Genomic DNA, 18,192 nt, shown 5'->3' on the forward strand with positions numbered 1-18,192 from the left:
AAAATACATTGGAGGGTGGGGGGGAGGGTGGAAACAGGCTCCTGTGAATTTATGAGAAGTGCATCACAAAGAAAAATATTTCAGCCATGCAATTCCATTCGGCCTTTTCAGCTGTGTGTCCATAGCAAGTCAACGGCTAAATTGAAAAATCAATTCCAATTTAAATTATTGGAATAAAGAACACCAGGAGTCAGAGATAAAATGGCTTTGTTCTCTGAGATCCTTTTTAATTGGAAAGTTATTTCTTCAGGGTATTCTAATGGTTCTGAGGGAAGATTGCAAAATAAAGTTGATCGGCTGGGGGAAGGTTAATAGCTAATGTGCTTTTTTTGCTGCACAGCAGCCTCTCGTCTTTATGACAGCCCCCATCATATGTGAAAAGACCCATGATTCTAAATCATTTGATACATGCAACTATTGTATTTTTCTTGGTTTTCCAAGAAATAATATTATAGATGTTACTTTGACCTATTCATAGTCTTTGCTTAGCATTCCAACCGGGCTTTTTTTGCTTACAAATGTATAAGGTCATTTGTTTAAAACTTTCCTGATGTTGAAGGGTTCTAGTAAAAATTAAGGTCAAGCAAGAGGCCACATGAAAGCTCTAAAAAGGGCAGTGGTAATCCTACACATGCAACAGAAGAAAAAAAACATTCTCTTTATATTTAAAAATGATTAAAACCATAACCTTGGTATAGAGTCACAATAAGAGCTGTTGAAACCAAAGAAAAATTCTGAGCAAGACTCCAGGCAGGAAGTATCTTTGCCTTATATTGACAAAGGAGAGTGTGGGAAGAAAAGGAGATGACTAGACAATTGGGGAGAAATGTACAAATTAATAAACAGGCACATGCTTTAAACTGAAGTAGAACAGAAACGAGAGGAATCCCTGTCTTGTAAGCCTTAAAACCACAGCCTAGAAATGTCATAGCTTAGTTATAACATCACAATAACCTTTGCTCTGTTGGCAGAAAACTGTTTAGGGCAGCTGTAGATTAGAAGCCTTAAATGGGCATTTAATTTGAAATTAATAAAACAGTTATGGTATGTGTTAAGAAAAGTTACTGAGGTTTGCTTAGTATATTTAATTAGTGTAAAAGAGATAAATCTAGTTGCCATGTAATGAACTGAGAACTGCAGATACAGTAAATGTGTACTTACGTTCCTATTATTAATGCATTAAACTTGTAAGAATGTTTAGGAATTTAATTAGCATTTAATAAGATAGCTATAGCAAATTACAGTAGTTAGATGTTAAATGTAAATTAATATTTTTAGTATTTAATTGATATTAACTAATTAATTACTGTTTATTACATGGCAACTAGATTTATCTTTTATGGAGTTATTAAATCTAAATTAAAAGTGCTATTTTAAGTGGCCTCTACTCAATTAAAAAAATATATTCTCTAGGATTTTCATGGTTTACCTTCATGCAGGAATTGGAGGTATCTGATGTTTAAAAATTAAGGACCAAAATTTGTCGACACACCATCTATGCCTGAGTTACATTACTCTTCCAGATCTATTACATACAACGCCATTACTCACTTGAGTAAAGCTATCCCCAGGTGTGTTTGTTTAATTCTGCTCTAGAAGCAGAGAAAGGAATAATTTCAAATATGCACAAAACTTGATTTATCCAAATCAAGAATGGATATTGGTCCATTTAGGACCAATTTCTTAAAAAGCTCATTAACCACTAGGCATCAAGATAAATGGCCTCACAAAAAGTCTAGCACATGCATTAACTGCTTTTGAAAGTCAAGTTAGAATATTGTAAGGAGCATCTGTGAATTTAGCACTTTTAAAAATTAGGACCCTAAATGGGAGCTGAGAATAATTGGAAATTAGGGTTGGAAAGGACCTCAGGAGGACTAGGTGACCTTCCGAGATCCCTTCCAACCCTAATGATCTAGATTCTATACATTTCTGAACATCTCACCTGACTTATGGGTTCTGATCCCTGAAATGATGGTCCTTATGGGAACAGCTATATGTACATAATGATCAGAGATCCTAGTTTTGTCTGATAAAAAAATAATCCTCAATTTTTTGGGTTCAAAAAACCCCCCAAAGTCCACATTTTTCCATGATTACAATGAAATTACACTAATACATTGATACACACACACGCACATATGTGTGCGTGTGTATATATATATATGTATGTGTGTGTATATATATATATATATATATATAGTGTTTAATTTTGATCACTGCAAGATGGTTTCAACCTCATGTTATCAGCAATTGGTCTGGTTTAAATTATAAACTATGTTATTTCCACTAGTTTCACAAATAAAGGAAATCTCATAACTAGGAAACTCCTGATTTTCATATTTAAATTTCGTTGGATCTAATTTCCACGGTAATTCCTCATCCAAATCAGTGTTAGATTCTGGGATTACCAAGGCATAAATGGCAGAAAGGTGACCAATTCCCTTAGATTTTTAGTGGGAGTCAGGCACCTCACTGTCCTTTGTGCTTTTGAAAAACCTTTCCATGTTTCATAGACCTATCAGTGGTTACCAGACTTCTCTTAAATTTAAGCAAGCTATGTGCAAGGCTATACACTAGTTATTTTACTCTTTTCTCAGGCCAGTCCCCTAATTGTTTCTTTTTCTCTCCTCCAAATTTCCTTTCATTTGGGAAAATTCACCTGGAATTTTTTTAATAAGACTGCTCTTGGCACTTAACACCCACCCTTAGTTCACTACAACACATTATATAGCTAGTTTTTTGTCTCCATGAAAGTGATCATATCCATAAAATATTAATTAATATTGGGTGATTCAGTGAGCATCCTATAGTCCTACTTCTGCCTTGGACACACTAAGAACTTTTAAATCAGTTTAAGATAGTCAGCAGTCAAGAAATCCCTGGTTCTCAGGTGGTTTAATCTGTACTCAAATGCCTTTTTCTATTTGATACCCCACTATGTGCAGGCCCTTTAGCAGGATAAGATGAAGTGAGCTTGGGCTCATGAAAGTTTCTACTATACATCTCTGGTTTATTTAGTCTATAAGGTATAAATCCTCCCTGCCTTTAATCTGTACTGGTGGTTATCATGGAGCAAAGGTATGTTGTAAACTCATATCCTAGCTTACCTCATGATAACTAGTTCACTGAAACATACCATCGTAAATCTCTTCCCCATGCAAATATTGGTAAACAAGATCATTTTCTTGGATAAACTAAGGCTGCTTACAGACATTAAAAAAAAACCCCAAAAGGTGCTTCACCAGAAGAAGCAGTGCATTAGTTCGACCTCGCTCTGCAGCACCTGTACAGATCAGGTGCTTCAGCGGGGCTTTCTGGCTCTTTTATGTAATAGCTAATTCAATCCGAAAAAAATCAAAACATTCCACTAAAGCCAAAAAATTTCCACTAAAGCTCTCGAAACTTAGAGAGATTGGGTGAGCTAAGTCCAACTAACACAATGCCTGTTTGGGGAATGCGCAGGAGCATGCGAAACTTAAAGTAAAGCACTGTTTGGAGGGTGGGATTAATGTCTGTAAGCAGACCAGGATGGGTTGATTTATTTAGTTTCCTACTGTAAGCCTTTTTTTCCCCTAGACCTTGAATTCTTGTAGCTTTTTTTTCTGAATGCTTTTTTTCAAATTCCTTTATGAAGTATGGACACCAGAACTAGACAAAGTATGCATCTAATGGTCTCTCTAATTCTGTAAACAGACATAATACTGCCTCCCTACTTACATGTGCTATTCCCATTTATGTATCTACAGTAGCTATAAGTTATCACCACATTAGCTGCAATTGCACACTAAGAGCTTGTGTTTACTTGCTCGTCTACCATTTCCCCTGAGTTCTTTTCATTGTTGTTGCACTTCATGACATAGTCCTCACTCTTGTTCCCAGACAAATGACCTTGAATTTGGATGTATTAAAATATATTTTCTAATAAGTCCCACTTATCAAGTAATCCAGACTGGCCTGCATAAACAACTCATCATTATTTACCAATCTGTACATTTATAAATTCTGTCTTCTATACATTTTACTTGATGATATTTTTTATTTCCTTCTATATCATAGATTAAGATATGGCAAAAAACCAGAACCCCACTAGAACCATTTATTAGACAACCATTCTCCAGTACTATATGTTTTTAGTTTTGTCAGCCCTTGGCACAAGTTATGTTTCTTGTGCAATTAAGGTGTTAATCTTGCCAGAAATAGCAACTGGCCACTCATTCACAGAATTTATGGCTCCATAACATCACAAACCTGCCACAAAGATATTACTTGAAAAATGTGCCAAAACTTGAATATATACAGCTCAAGCCACTGAGTGGTCCTAATCAGTTTATTGGCAGCTGGCAGGGATGTCCCAGGGCTCAAATCTCAGGGTGGCCCCTCCTAAGTGATGTGAGATTGGCATAGGACCATCTTGATCAGCCAATCATTGGCTGGCAGAGATTGCCCCAGAACTGGAATCCCAGAGCAGTCCCTGCTGGATAAGTAGAGATCAGGACAGTCCCAGGGCTTGAACCCTGGGGCTGTCCTGATCAGTTGAATGTTGGCTGATAGGGACCACCCGAGGGCTGGTCACCATGAAGGTCCCTGCCAGTTGACAGTAGATCAGAGCCTCCACTCCCCAGTGGGCTGTCGTCATGAACTAATAATCCAGAGACTACCCTAGACAGTCCCCTCAGATTGGGTGGTCCCTGCCAGTGGGGCTTCCAGTTCCAATCAGCTGATTGCTGGCATGCAGGCACCACCCAGGGCTCAAATCCCTGGAGCACTCACTGCCAGCTAAATGCAGATCAGAACTGCCCCAGGACTCAGTCGCAGTCTACCTACTATCAGCTGACCCCAGCAAGGCTTGAATGGCCCTATGTACCCTGGAGGCAACTAACAATCAGCTAATTGTTGGGCACCCAAACTGTCAGTGTAGGGGAAGCCTTGGATCATGAATCCGGGCTCCTCCTGCATTAATAATATTGCATGTTTGGGATCTGATCCCCAAACCCGCAATCGCATGCCCTCCCATGCACATGTAGCACAGCAGCAGGCACAATTGTTTGGATCAGGGATCAGATCACATCATGCCTTTGAGTGACCATCCATCAGCAGCCTCAGTTAATCAGTTTTTAATATATTTAACATAGGCTACATTGATTTGATATATTGCTATTCTTCTAAAAACTGGATATTGAGCAGGTTTAATCTAATCCTTACAAAAGTCAAAGTGTATTATATCAACTGAGTTAGCTTTCTCAAGTAAATTTGCCTTTGTGGGCCTCCCCTCTGCTGATGGCAGTCCTAAAAAACTCCTACCAGTGCTGCTATGCTGAAAAAACTGAGCACATGTAGTTCTTCCCATTACTCTTCTCTCATTGCACTTAATGCACTCCTGGACTGAGGCAATTAAGTAATGCCAATGCCTGTCTCCTTCCCACATCTTACTGCACTGCAGTAGCTACAATTCATTAGCTGTTCATCCATTGCAGTCTGCCATTGAGAAAAGAAGGGGGAGTCAGCTAGGGAGAAAGGCAATGCCTCCAATACATTTTTTAAGGAAAAAAGGAGAATTGATTTGACTGATGGGGTATTTCCCCATTAGTACTTCATTACCAATTGTCAGAATATGTTAGGCTGCTAATACATCAGTCCCAGCTTAGCCACACCACTGCCCCAACCTCTACCACCCAGGGTACAAAACTTCCTATATATCTTCTTTGTATCACTATCTTTTATAAATCTATTCATTGTTACCATACTTCAAATTTAAATGTCTGATTACTGTTAACACTTATTGGTATCACATTTTAAGGAGAGCATCTTCTGGTAGGATTCCCTTTTATCTGCACCAGGAAAGTGTCCTTTACATACCCTACCTCAGGAATCTTTTTGATGATTCATGTTTACCTGAATTTGTCACCCACCAGATGGTTGCACAATTAAAGTTTCCCCTGAGTACGGTGCCTTGAGATTTCAAACTCCATGATTGTTGGTCCAAGAATTTTAAATTTTTGCTCTCTCCAAGTCTTCAAGGTCTATAGGAAATTCTACTTTAGTTTCACTTCTTATACTGCTGCTATACCTGTTTCGTTATTTGAATTGCCCTCACTGCTTTAGAAATATTTTACACCCATGCAATCAAATGCAGAGGTTATGTAACTGATATTTTAAGTTACATATTGCTAAGTGTTTGCCGTCTGTCAATATAAGACTTCTGAACATCCTTTTACTTGCAGGGTGATATTTGCTTGGGCAACAAGAATACAATATTTAGATTTAAAAAATCCTCCATTTTCCAGTCAGAACATACATTTCATAGGTTCATAGTTAGTAGGGTCAGAAGGGACCTGAGCAGATCATGAAGTCTGACCCCCTGCCGTGGCAGGAAAGAGTACTGAGGTCAAACAACCCCAGTAAGGTGTACATCTAGCTCCCTCTTAAAGACCCCAAGGGGAAGAGCCAGCACCATTTCTCTTGGAAGTTGGTTCCAAATCCTAGCCTCCCTGACCGTGAAGTAGCGCCTCCTGATGTCTAGTCTGAATCTACCCTCTGCCAGCTTTTGACCATTATTCCTAGTTACTGCTGGCAGTGCTCGGGGGAACAGGGACTTCCCCAGTGCCTGCTGGCCCCCCCAACCAGTTTGTAACAGGCCACTAGATCCCCCCTAAGCCTTCTCTCATGGAGGCTGAATAGGTTCAGGTCCTATAGCCTCTCCTCATAGGGCCTGCCCTGCTGCCCCCTGATCGTGCGAGTGGCCCTCCTCTGGACCCTGTCCATGTTGTCCACATCCCTCCTGAAGTGCGATGCCCAGAACTGGATGCAGTACTCCAGCTGCAGCCTGACCAGTGTTGCATAGGAAGCAGATTCTGTTTAGCTATTTTTTGGGAAGATGATTTCTTCTCCTCTTTCTCTTTTGCTCCCACTTTCTCACTCCTGGGTTAATCCAAAGCCTACAAAAGCTAGTAGAAAAATCTCTTATTAACTTTTGGATCTGGCCCTTGCTGGGAGTATGGGCCTTTATCTGACAACTTTTATCTTGAATGTAACTTCTCCTGTGAATAAGGTTTGCAAGTGGGTCCCCAATCCTATTATCACTGAAGTCAAAAAGCATTTTTCTATTTATATCAGTGGGAATAAAATGACAATTTAAGTTGCATTGATGGGATTATCAGAAATTGACCAGATTATTTTTTTTCAACTGCAAACAAAACACGTATACATTAGTCTAGTTGCATAGGTAAAGAATGTTCACTAGTGTTTCTTATTTGTTTTATACTGATGCTTTTTATAGTAATAAATGCTATGACGCTGTAGACTGCACATATTTCCCTCCTTTGTTTATACCTGTAAGTAAAAAAGCTTTTAAGAGAGTTTGCAAAACTTAAGTTGGAGTGAAATAATATCAAACATGTCAGAGCCAAAAAATGAAGACATTTAAAGTGATTTCTTTAATGGTTTTCTGGGTTACACCATCATGAATCCTCAGTATTGGATCCAGAGAGGATAATCTCGCCGGAACCATGCTCCAGTTACTGTGTACTTTTTAATACAATTTATCCAAGAACTTAAGCCAATATGACACAAATGTATAGCACTCAGCCTAAAAAGTTCATCACCAGCTGCAAGTAAAACTGACTCAATATATTGTAGGTTTCCCCGTGCAGTGTTTTTCCCTGTCTGTCTCCCTAAACCATTTCACACTGAATGGTTTCCTGCGTACTCTGCTACAGATTTATTCTTCTCTAGATGCATGCATGTAACTCCCCATTAATGTTAGTAGGAATGAGATTTACGTATGTGCATTGAGAGGAGAACAGACCCCATGGTATTTTATTCGCCTATACAAGATTATAGCCTCTGAGGATAGATTTGATTTTTTTGTTGTTAGCAGAAAAGCAGGCTGACAAGTAGCCTTTTGATTGATAATACACTGGGATTCATAATTTATATAATCTTACACTTGCTACTGAACATAAAGGTCACTTTAAAAAGGTATGAATTGTGTGTGCTGGGGCAGAGCATAAGCTGTAGGGTCAGTTTTCGGCACTTATTCTAAAAAAGAGAAACAGATAAAACTCCTACCAGTGCTGATCATATCGAAAATATCATGGCAAGCATTGTAATTAACAGCAAGTTTCCAGAACTTGACATTCTGAGCAAGTGTCATTCCCTAGGTTATTACAGAGGGAATTAGAGTGGCCTTTCACTGTCAAACTGATATATACTGCTAGAGCATTGCTGAAGAAAAAGTACCATTCGTGATGTCTTTTCAGGATTTAAACATCTGCTGAATTCCATCTCTTTCTACCATCTTCCCAAAATAGATACACATCTCAAAAGGTCTCTATTCTGCCCAGTGGATGGGTTTAGTATTTCATTATTGTTCTGCTTTTAACAATTTTAGCTCTGTGCTAACTGTGTGAAATCTCGTTTGCAAAATGTTGGAAGGGTTTTCTAGGCTCAAATGTTTTCATTCATGGCTTGGTGAAATGTATCCTTGCGATAAATTTCTGTGATCATTCATTTAAAGAATCTTGATGATAAATTAATATGAACCTTTCATACTGAAAAGTAAAGATTTTCCATTCGAGTAAAAATTAATCATGTAATAAACTAGATAGTGTGTATGCAAAGCACTGCTCCCTACTGGATAGCAGCTAAATTACCTAGGTCTATGTATGTATACTCATATTGTAATTAGCTAATAAATGTAGTCTGAAAGGGGCCTACAATTTTAGCCTGCATTCAGCCCCCACCATGAATTTCAGCAACCTAAAACTGAAGTAGAACAGTTCAACCATAATGTCCTCATGGACTTATCACAAGAGCAATTATTATTAATTAGGTAAAATCAGCAAGGTAGTAGAGTTTAAATTCTTACTTAGGTCCTTATCCAAAGTCCATAAAAGTCTTTCTGTTGACCCTGGATACCTTGAATTCAGCACGGAATTGGAAAAGGATCTGGGAGTCATTATTGACTCCAAGATGAACATGAGTCGGCAATGTGGGGAGGCGGCTAGGAAGGCCAACTGCACCTTGTCGTGCATCCACAGATGCATCTCAAGCAGGTCCAAGGAGGTGATCCTCCCCCTCTATGCAGCACTGGTCAGGCCGCAGCTGGAGTACTGCGTCCAGTTCTGGGCGCCGCACTTTAAGAGGGATGTGGACAGCATCGAGAGGGTCCAGAGGAGGGCCACTCGTATGATCAAGGGACAGCAGGGTAGGTCCTATGAGGAAAGGTTGCGGGACCTGAACCTGTTCAGCCTTCAAAAGAGAAGGCTGAGGGGGGATCTTGTGGCCTGTTATAAACTGGTTAGGGGGGATCAGCAGGCGCTGGGGGAGTCCCTGTTCCCCCGAGCGCCGCAAGGAGTGACCAGGAACAATGGTCACAAGCTGGCGGAGGGAAGGTTTAAGTTGGACATCAGGAGGCGCTACTTCACGGTCAGGGCGGCTAGGGTCTGGAACCAGCTTCCAGGTGAGGTGGTGCAGGCTCCCACCCTGGGGGTTTTTAAGAGGAGGTTGGATGACCACCTTACTGGGGTCGTTTTACCCCAGTACTCTTTCCTGCCATGGCAGGGGGTTGGACTAGATGATCTGCTCAGGTCCCTTCCGACCCTAGAAACTATGAAACTATAACTATGAAACTATGAATCAAAACCCTAGAGAGGATATCACCAGCACTTTAATGTGTTTCACCCCTCTTTGAGTTCAATAATTTCCATTTACATGTTCATAATAAATCTGAGTCAATTAATGATTTCTAAGTTATGACAACTGGATTCCCCCAAGAGGCTGCAGCCTCAGTTGATTTAGCTAGGATCTTTTTTTGAGTTATAGAATTATAGGTAGGTAGGGTTTGAAAGGACCTCACAAGTCCATCCCCCTGCACAATGCAGAATCTTCCCTGACTAAACCTTCCCAGTGAACCTGCACCTAAAATCTTCCAAAGATGGAGAGTTCACAATTTCTCTAGGTAACCTGTTCCAGTGCTTGACCACCCTTATAGACAGAAAGTTCCTCCAAAGTCTCTAACCTAAGTTTCCCCAGATGAAGTTTGAGGCCATTGCTCGCTCTCTCTCTGTAATCTCCTTTCAGATATTTGAAGACTGCTATTAAATCCCCCCTCAGTTTTCTTTTCTCCCAAAAGAAAATCAAAATAATCTTCTCTCAAAATAACAGGCTCAATAATACTGAAAGTCTGAAAATACTACCTAACCCTTTAGAAAATCAGTTATAGAGCTACATGAGCCAATGCATAGCAAGAAACAGCTTGCTCCAAGGAATCCCATTGTTCAGCTTGCTTGAATTTCATTGCCTGGCCTAATATCTCTTACCTGACTGAAACAGTATAGATGTCATACAGATGCAAATACTGAAAACAAGATACCCATCTCTATAAGCAGTGAAAGCAATCAGGACCAAAAACTGTGTGTTTGGAAATTATAACCATAGAGTAGACATTTCATTCAAGGTAGGGATATGGTTGGAGGGACAACATTCACATATTAATAAAACCAGGGGAAAAGTTGTCTTAAGGTGTAGAAATTTGAATGTTCGTGACAATTCATTTTAAGCCCTGTTGAACAGCTGCTAGAAGCTTTTTTGGAACCATCCTGTCATATGCAAAATTGAGAGTCATAATACTAACCACTTTAGAAATAGCAAAGGATTTTGTAATGCTACCAGTATAGGCCCTGCTTAATGGGTTGGAAAGCATCCTTGATTATTCCTTCACTGCCCTTTGCAGAATTTCTTAGATCTTTTGAAGCAACTGGTACTAATTCAGAGGCAGAGTATTGGACAAAAGTAATAGCTGGTCCAAACCAATATGGCAGTCTGTAACAAGGGACCCCTTCCCTCTGTTACTTTGAGTAAGCATAGCTTGCAAGGAAGGAGCTGTGCTACCTGCACCTGTGGCTAAGTAAGCCTCAGGGCTCAGATTGCTGGCAGGAGAACACCTGGCTGCTAAACAGAGGATGAACAGCATCTAAGCTCTATTAACAGCAAGGCATGTCAGGTGACCAAAAGAGGGAGGAGAAAGGGCCATAATAAGCCTGAGCCTGGAGTCTAAGGCTCAGACTCTCACTATAGGAGGTCTGCAAACAGGCTGCACAGGAGGGGCTGTGTGCTGGTTTATGTTATATTGTAGGACTGGGAGTGGCTTGGAGGTTGTAAGCAGGCATTACTACCATTGCTGGAGAGCCAGGCTGTATATGGAGGATCTGAGCCCATAGCAAATAGACTGTGGGCATGGGCCCAAGCAACAAAAGGGGTGGAAGTAGAAGGAGGGCCTGAAGCCCCAAGGACTGAAGGCACAAGCCCAAAACCTGGGAGGGAGAAACTGTGCCTGTGAGGACAAGGTGGAGGATAAGGGACCCAGAGCTTATGAAGACAAGGCTGGAGCAGGGTCCCAGAAGCCTAGGGTCCTGGGACAATGGACCTCAGGTGAAAGAGCCTAGCCAGAGTAAAGTAGGACAAGGCCAGGGGGCTACAGCCCAGACAGGGGTCTAAGATATGGAGCAAAACCCCCTAACTGCTAAAGACAGCCTCCAAGTTCAAGTATAACATCAAAGTGTGGGAAGCAAGACCACAGAGTGACCCTAAGAAGCTGGTGGGGGCAAGTAAGGTGGGTCCTAGGTGGCTGCTAGGGAGTGACTGCTGGCCCAGGGCCTGACTTACTACCCAATCCCAATGTTAATACATGCATACCTAAAATTGGGGGTGGAGGTGGGATCATGAAACTTGTACAGAGGTGCATAATCTCTTCTTGCAAATTCATTGCATTAGGCTTAAATCTTCTTAGTGCCCTCTCCAAACAAAAAAATGAACAACCCCCTGGAAAAAGCATTGTGTGTATTAAGTAATATTTACCAAAACTTGTCCTTTTTTCTTTTTAACAACAGTGATGTTTGATGGTGCTCACAGGAACTGAATTTTACTAAAGTAAAATAAATAAATGAAGCAAAAATAGAGAAGGGAACCATAAACTACTACAGCTTTAAATAATCTAATTCCTTAAATGGTCTTATTTTCCAGGCAGAATATCAGAGAACATTATTTTTATCCACCTCCCTAAATATTCATTAATCATTGAATAAAGCAGCTAAATAGAGTACTATTTATAAGTATTTGTCATTTGGGATGTACATCCTCGTATAATAACATTTTTTGCCTGCCACTGCATGTTCAGGGGAGGATGCAATTGATTCAGGAAGCACCAGGGGGATTTTTCATGGAAGTGCAAATGTAACACCGTATTTTATGGTGGAGGATAGTTTATGAGAGAGAGCTTTCTATGCCTTAGTGGTGAAATGAGAGCCAGCTTTTAACACTAGAGTTGCTGATCTTCAGGGCTGTTTTGGACAGTAAATCCACAAGTACATATGTGGTTAAAATGTTAATTTTGATAGTGTAATAATGAAAGCAAATATGTACCAAGATTTTAAGAATAACTTTACCTTTTCTAGAACATAAAATTCTGCCACCATCATCCAGTGTCAAAATGGTATGGATATACCACATGACCTAAGGGGAAGGGCAGAAAATAATAACATAAATGGCATTATAAAGATCATTATATGAGGTTTATTTAATGCAAATTACTTTAAAGAATTCTAGGAATTGATTACATGTATGCTTGAATAATTTTGAAAAATGATTTAAGCTGAGGGATATGATCTTAACTATAAGATGTTCTATTTGAAAACTAATTCATACCTTTAATCTCCTTTGTAAACCTCTCTCCCAGAAATACAGGAAGGATCATGTTAATTCAGCACAACAGCTGATATTCGCCATCTGGTAAATAAGGACAAATTTTCTGCCTATGGCAGCAAAGGAAAATTGATAATACAACAAAGTTTAATGTAAAATAAAGCCCACATACTGAAAAACAATATATACTTTCAAAACACATTGTAGTTCAGCTAAGAATACTAACATTAGCATATTTTATTTGAATTCCAGATAACATATTCAAGCTGAAAAAATTCTGTATATATATGAATAAGTATAATATATATGAATAAGTAAGGTGAAAGACAGGAAATTCAAAGTTGAAGCAAATGTGGAAGATCTGATAGAAACAAAGAAAATTAGGGTTGGAAGGGACCTCAAGAGATCATCTAGTCCAATCCCCTGCTCAAAGCAGCACCAGCCCCAACTAGGTCAGGCAAGATCTCTCTTCCCTTTTCTATAACACAGTACAAACAATAGCTGTGACATTGTTGCAGGGCTCTTGTATCTTAGCATGGGGAAGCACAAACCAGGACAGAAAATAGGAACTGACCAAAACTTCCCCCCAAAATGTGAACCAAACCTCAAAACCCTCCAGTAATACAAGGCCTTTGGGGCCTCTGCTGGTCCACTGCATTATCAAAAGTATACACAGTGACAAAACAGTCAGAATGCAAAGGAATATAGAAATATGTACTCCCATTTTTTCTCTCGCGCACACACAGGCATGTGCGCACCCGCTGCTAGCTGGGTCTGTTATCTGGTCTTTTTTAGCAACGTGCTTCCAGTGTCTCATGCTCTACTGCCCTGACTTGGAGGTTTGTATCTGGACCACACACCGTCATGTAGGATTTGACATGACATCTTTCTTCTTTCTTTTTTTTTAATGAGTTTACTCTGGTTACCTAAAATACTAATAAAAGCAAGGCAGTCTATAGTTTGTGTGCAACTTAGCTGGTCAGATCAAGGACTTTTGGGAGCCTTGGCCAATGGAAATGGTCCAAAAGAGCTTTGGTAAGAGATTCACAACTTCTGTAAGATTTCCTCACTTTCCCTTTACCCCATTAATCTCCCATTACAGGTTCTTCCACCCTACACACCAATATTCCAGTAAACAACTCGTCATTCCTCTTCCAGTTATATCCTGAGTATTAGCTGAAATCATATCATTTAAATATCTCCATTTCATCACAAGCAAGCCCCAAAATTTTACACCTAAACAGAGTAATGTGCAACCTTTAGGAACCAGGCTGTTCCTTCATTATCTTGATAACTATGGTCACCAACAGATAACTTCAGAGATTTATGTTAGTAGTTGTAATTTTCTTCCATTTTCTATAAGATGTAAGTGCCTTTTCACTAAAAATAAGCACCAAGGGAATAAATAAGATCAGCAGTAGGATACTATGTTACAAACTGAGCATGCATCCCAGTGTCATTATGATACAATAAATATAATTATAACATAAAATCCAGCAGATTAATCCAGACTCCAGAAAGAGCACTCACTTGTGATGTCCATCCACAAGCACCAGATAAACTTTAAATTGTGTAAAGTATGTATTTGCCCAGACAAATGAAAATAGATGAAAAGATCAAATAAATGATAAACGGCATGTCCCATCAGAAAGCAGGCTAGTCCACAACAGTAACTGTGCAGATTAAATTGTTACTTAACAGCAATGTCATGTGGATCTTTCTTTCACTGGTCACGGTCAGAATGGGTCTCCCCAAGGAAACCAAAAGCCCTTCCTTGATTTCACTACTTATTCCAACAAGAAACTGAGTGGAAAATGCAATGACATCAATGGTCTATAAAAGTTTGACCTTCAAGTTGATGGATTTAAAGCAATAAAAGGCTTCAACAGCAGCTGATGTATAAACATAAAAGGAGTTGTAAGGACAACCCACCTGGTATACAATGAGTAAGGAATTTAATATTGTGTCTCCAAATTCTTCAGAACCTGCTGTTCCAGCAGACTGGGCACTCCTGATTACTCTTTCAGACCCTAAATAAGATGTGGATAGGGGCAGGGAATGAGAGACCTTAAACAGATATAAAATAAGGAAGAGGGTTAGCTGCTAAAAATGTGATAGAGGGTAAGCTGCACCAAACTTTTAGTTTAGTACTAAAAAAAAAAAGACAAAGGTTATTAACCATGATCAGGAATTTTTTTCAATTAAATCTGCCTTTCACTCTTACAGTTTGGATGAAACTCTGTTACTCTGAGTGAAACTGAAGCAACAAAAAAAAATTAAACTAAATTAGTACTCTGGTTAAGGCACAGTTCATCCAAATATAAACTGTCACTCTGTTCATAACACACAATGAAGAGTTGGTAAAAGGGCCCTATCATACAAAACTTACCCAAATGGGGCAGCAGGCTGTTTGCTCAGTAATATTTGGGTGGATAAAGAAACTGCTGACTTACAAAAGAAGTCCACAGAAAACAGACCCCTGTAAACTATAGATTCCATTGCAGGACTGGGGTTGATATCTGAAAAGGGATTGATTTCCATGGTATTTCATGAAGAATATTTGCCACCATGACTGCCTGAGAACTATAAGACTGATCCGACCTTCAAGAAGGTCCCTAAGGTTAGATTTAATTGAAATGTCTCATTTATAAATAATTGAAAAACACTGTAGTACTCTAACACCCCCAAAAATATTGCGCTAGATTGTACTAGTTTCACAGATTCTGTGGCGTTGTAGCATGCTATTACATCTGAAAGCATCATGGAATAAATGTTCATTGTGTAAAGTTTAATTAAAATTTATGGAGGCATTTGTTTGAAAATGCAGAAATCAGCTTTTATGAATGCATTTTGGATAACCACATACATAGAACAAGTTTAGGGTATAACTTCCTGATTTATACATGCAAAGAGAATTTTTGTCCACTATATATTTGGCTCCATCTTTGTTTGATATTGACAAATTTCAATGGCTTTTTGCATTCTGAGGAGGATAATTTCCCACTAAGATAAGAGCATGTTTTCTTGCATCTTTACTCTACCTATATTGGCACTTACATAACCTCCATCTCCACAGTATTTGAGGGCCTAATGACTCCTCATTCTGCCAGGTTTGCACTTAGAGCTTTTATTGCCACTATTCACAAAGGTGTTTGAACTGTGGCAGGTAGGACAATTTGGAGACAGATCTCATTTCAAAGAATTCATAAGGGAATAGCTAGTAAAGAAGAGCAGTGCTTGATGAAATAGGAGACACAAGAGGGTTTTTTTTCTGTTGGCTACAGAAAAGTTGAGATTTTCCACTTTACACTTGAAGTATTAAAGGAGACTCTTAGATCTGATCCAAAGTCTCTGATCTATGAAAAGTGGGTTTTGATGTAAAAAACTGTGCATATGTATACAGCTCAGAAACATACTAGGAGGACACACTGTATCTGTGGTATATGTGCTTGGAAAACATCTGCTTTTGCCTGGAAATCAGAAAGGAACTTGAGGACAGACAGATATTCATTTTATGAATGATCATATTTATTTCTAGCATGCATGTCATTGGATTCTCTTTTTTTCTTTGATATTTAAAAGATATATTCAATATGATCAGGCAAGCAGGTAAGCAGCATAGTATCTATATTACCCTGCACTATACCTTTGTTCTTCCACTACAGTTATTTTCTTTAAAAGCAATTTTAATTTTGTTAGGGACATAGTAAGGATGTTAGTTCTACTGCCTTGGCCAGCAAGACAGTGTAATAACATTTTGCTTAACATATTTTACTAAAAATTTACCTTGCATAAGATGTGCCTTATGTATCTGATTTTAAATTATTTGTGGTGGTAAAATAGGATCTTAAACTGTGTAATGGTGGATTTGACATTTTGATGTAAAGAAAAAAAAAGCATTTTAATCTTCACCTTCCGCTGCTTTAAAGCACAGGTTATTAGGAAAGTAATGTGTCACTATTCCTTCCCCTCAAGACTTGAAATTTAAGAGAATTTTCTTAGCCGGCACTTCCAAGGTACAATCTCATCACTGTGGTTTTGAACAGCTAAACATTATCATCTAGGCCCTTCCAATTGGATTGGTCAGAGAAAGGGGCCTGAAATACAGATACAGTAAGTGTGTTACACAATCACATTTACTTTCAGCCAGAGATTACAAACTGTGAAATTGAGCCCCAGTACATTATTCTTCCAGGCCAGACATCAGGACTGCCCAAAAAGATGATATATGGATTCAAAGAGATCTCTACTATAGTTATATTCATAATGATGATTGAAGTAGCACACCAAAAGTGAAACATAAGTGGAAGTAAAAAGATGTGATGTTCCATGATGATGCTCAGAAAAAATGAAATATCTGTGGTGAATGAACATATTCTTTTGCCACCACATATTTGAGAAAAATTGTACATAGTTCATTCTGGATTCGTGTGATTTGAACAAATAGGTAAATGCTAAGTAGAGAAAATTTTCCAGTCATCTTGTCTACTAAGACAACTCTGGTGCATAAACTAAGTGGTATCCTTTTGCAGCATTGTGATTTCTTTACTACCATTTTTAACCCTGTTCTACTACCCCTTAGGTTGCACTGCATTGTGGATGCATTCAGCCTGAGCCAGGAAAGTCACTTTTTTCATCATCAAATAACAATATGACACATCACCTTAAAATGTGCAAAAACTTGTTTTTTTTGTTCTAAGCCATGATCATGTAGGAAAAAGGGGATATATTTAATGCCCAAACATGATTGCCCCATTCTGTTGTTTTCTTTTTGATCATTATCATTTCTATCATTGAATACATTTAAATATATACACAGAGACAGTCGGGGCTAGAAATTAAATTATTCAAGGTCCTGCTTTATAACATGAGTCAAGGAATTTTCAAAATTAACTCCAAGAAATGGATGTTTGTTTGGTTTATATATTTTATCTATGTTTGGATTGAAAATATGTTACTTGACTCAGTGTGTCCAAGTTGGACTGACCAAAAACTATACTTCATTGGTTGATCTTTTTCTAAAGGTAAACCTTCCTTATTGGGTTCTAGCTTTCTACATGAATCTTCATTAGCTCCAGATGTTACAGCTGAACCATAGTAACATCAATCACAGGCTAAATCTGGGAGACAAACATTAATGCTTTCTCACAACTCTGCATAACAGCCTGCTTATTTCCTGTAACAACCAGTTTTTCTCTACAGGTTGCTATTACATTTAAAAACCTCAGTTAAACAGAGGTGTCTTGAGGTGGGCTTTGGATTCCTTGACAATGACCCGCACATCACAACTAGAGACATGCTCGGGTGGGGTGGGCTCCACCTTTCCCCGAACGGTAAGCATGTGTTCTCTTCTAGGTTGGTGGATCTCCTCTCATGGGCTTTAAACTAGGCTCATCGGGGGAAGGGGAGGATGAGGGAGGAGGAAGTCTTGGACCATTAAACCAAGCAGTACTCACAAGTACAGCCCAGCCTAGACTGACAAGCAGAACA

The sequence above is a fragment of the Gavialis gangeticus genome, unplaced genomic scaffold (genome assembly GCF_001723915.1).
Source record: "Gavialis gangeticus isolate Ggan-Ray unplaced genomic scaffold, GavGan_comp1, whole genome shotgun sequence".
NCBI lineage: Eukaryota > Metazoa > Chordata > Crocodylia > Gavialidae > Gavialis > Gavialis gangeticus.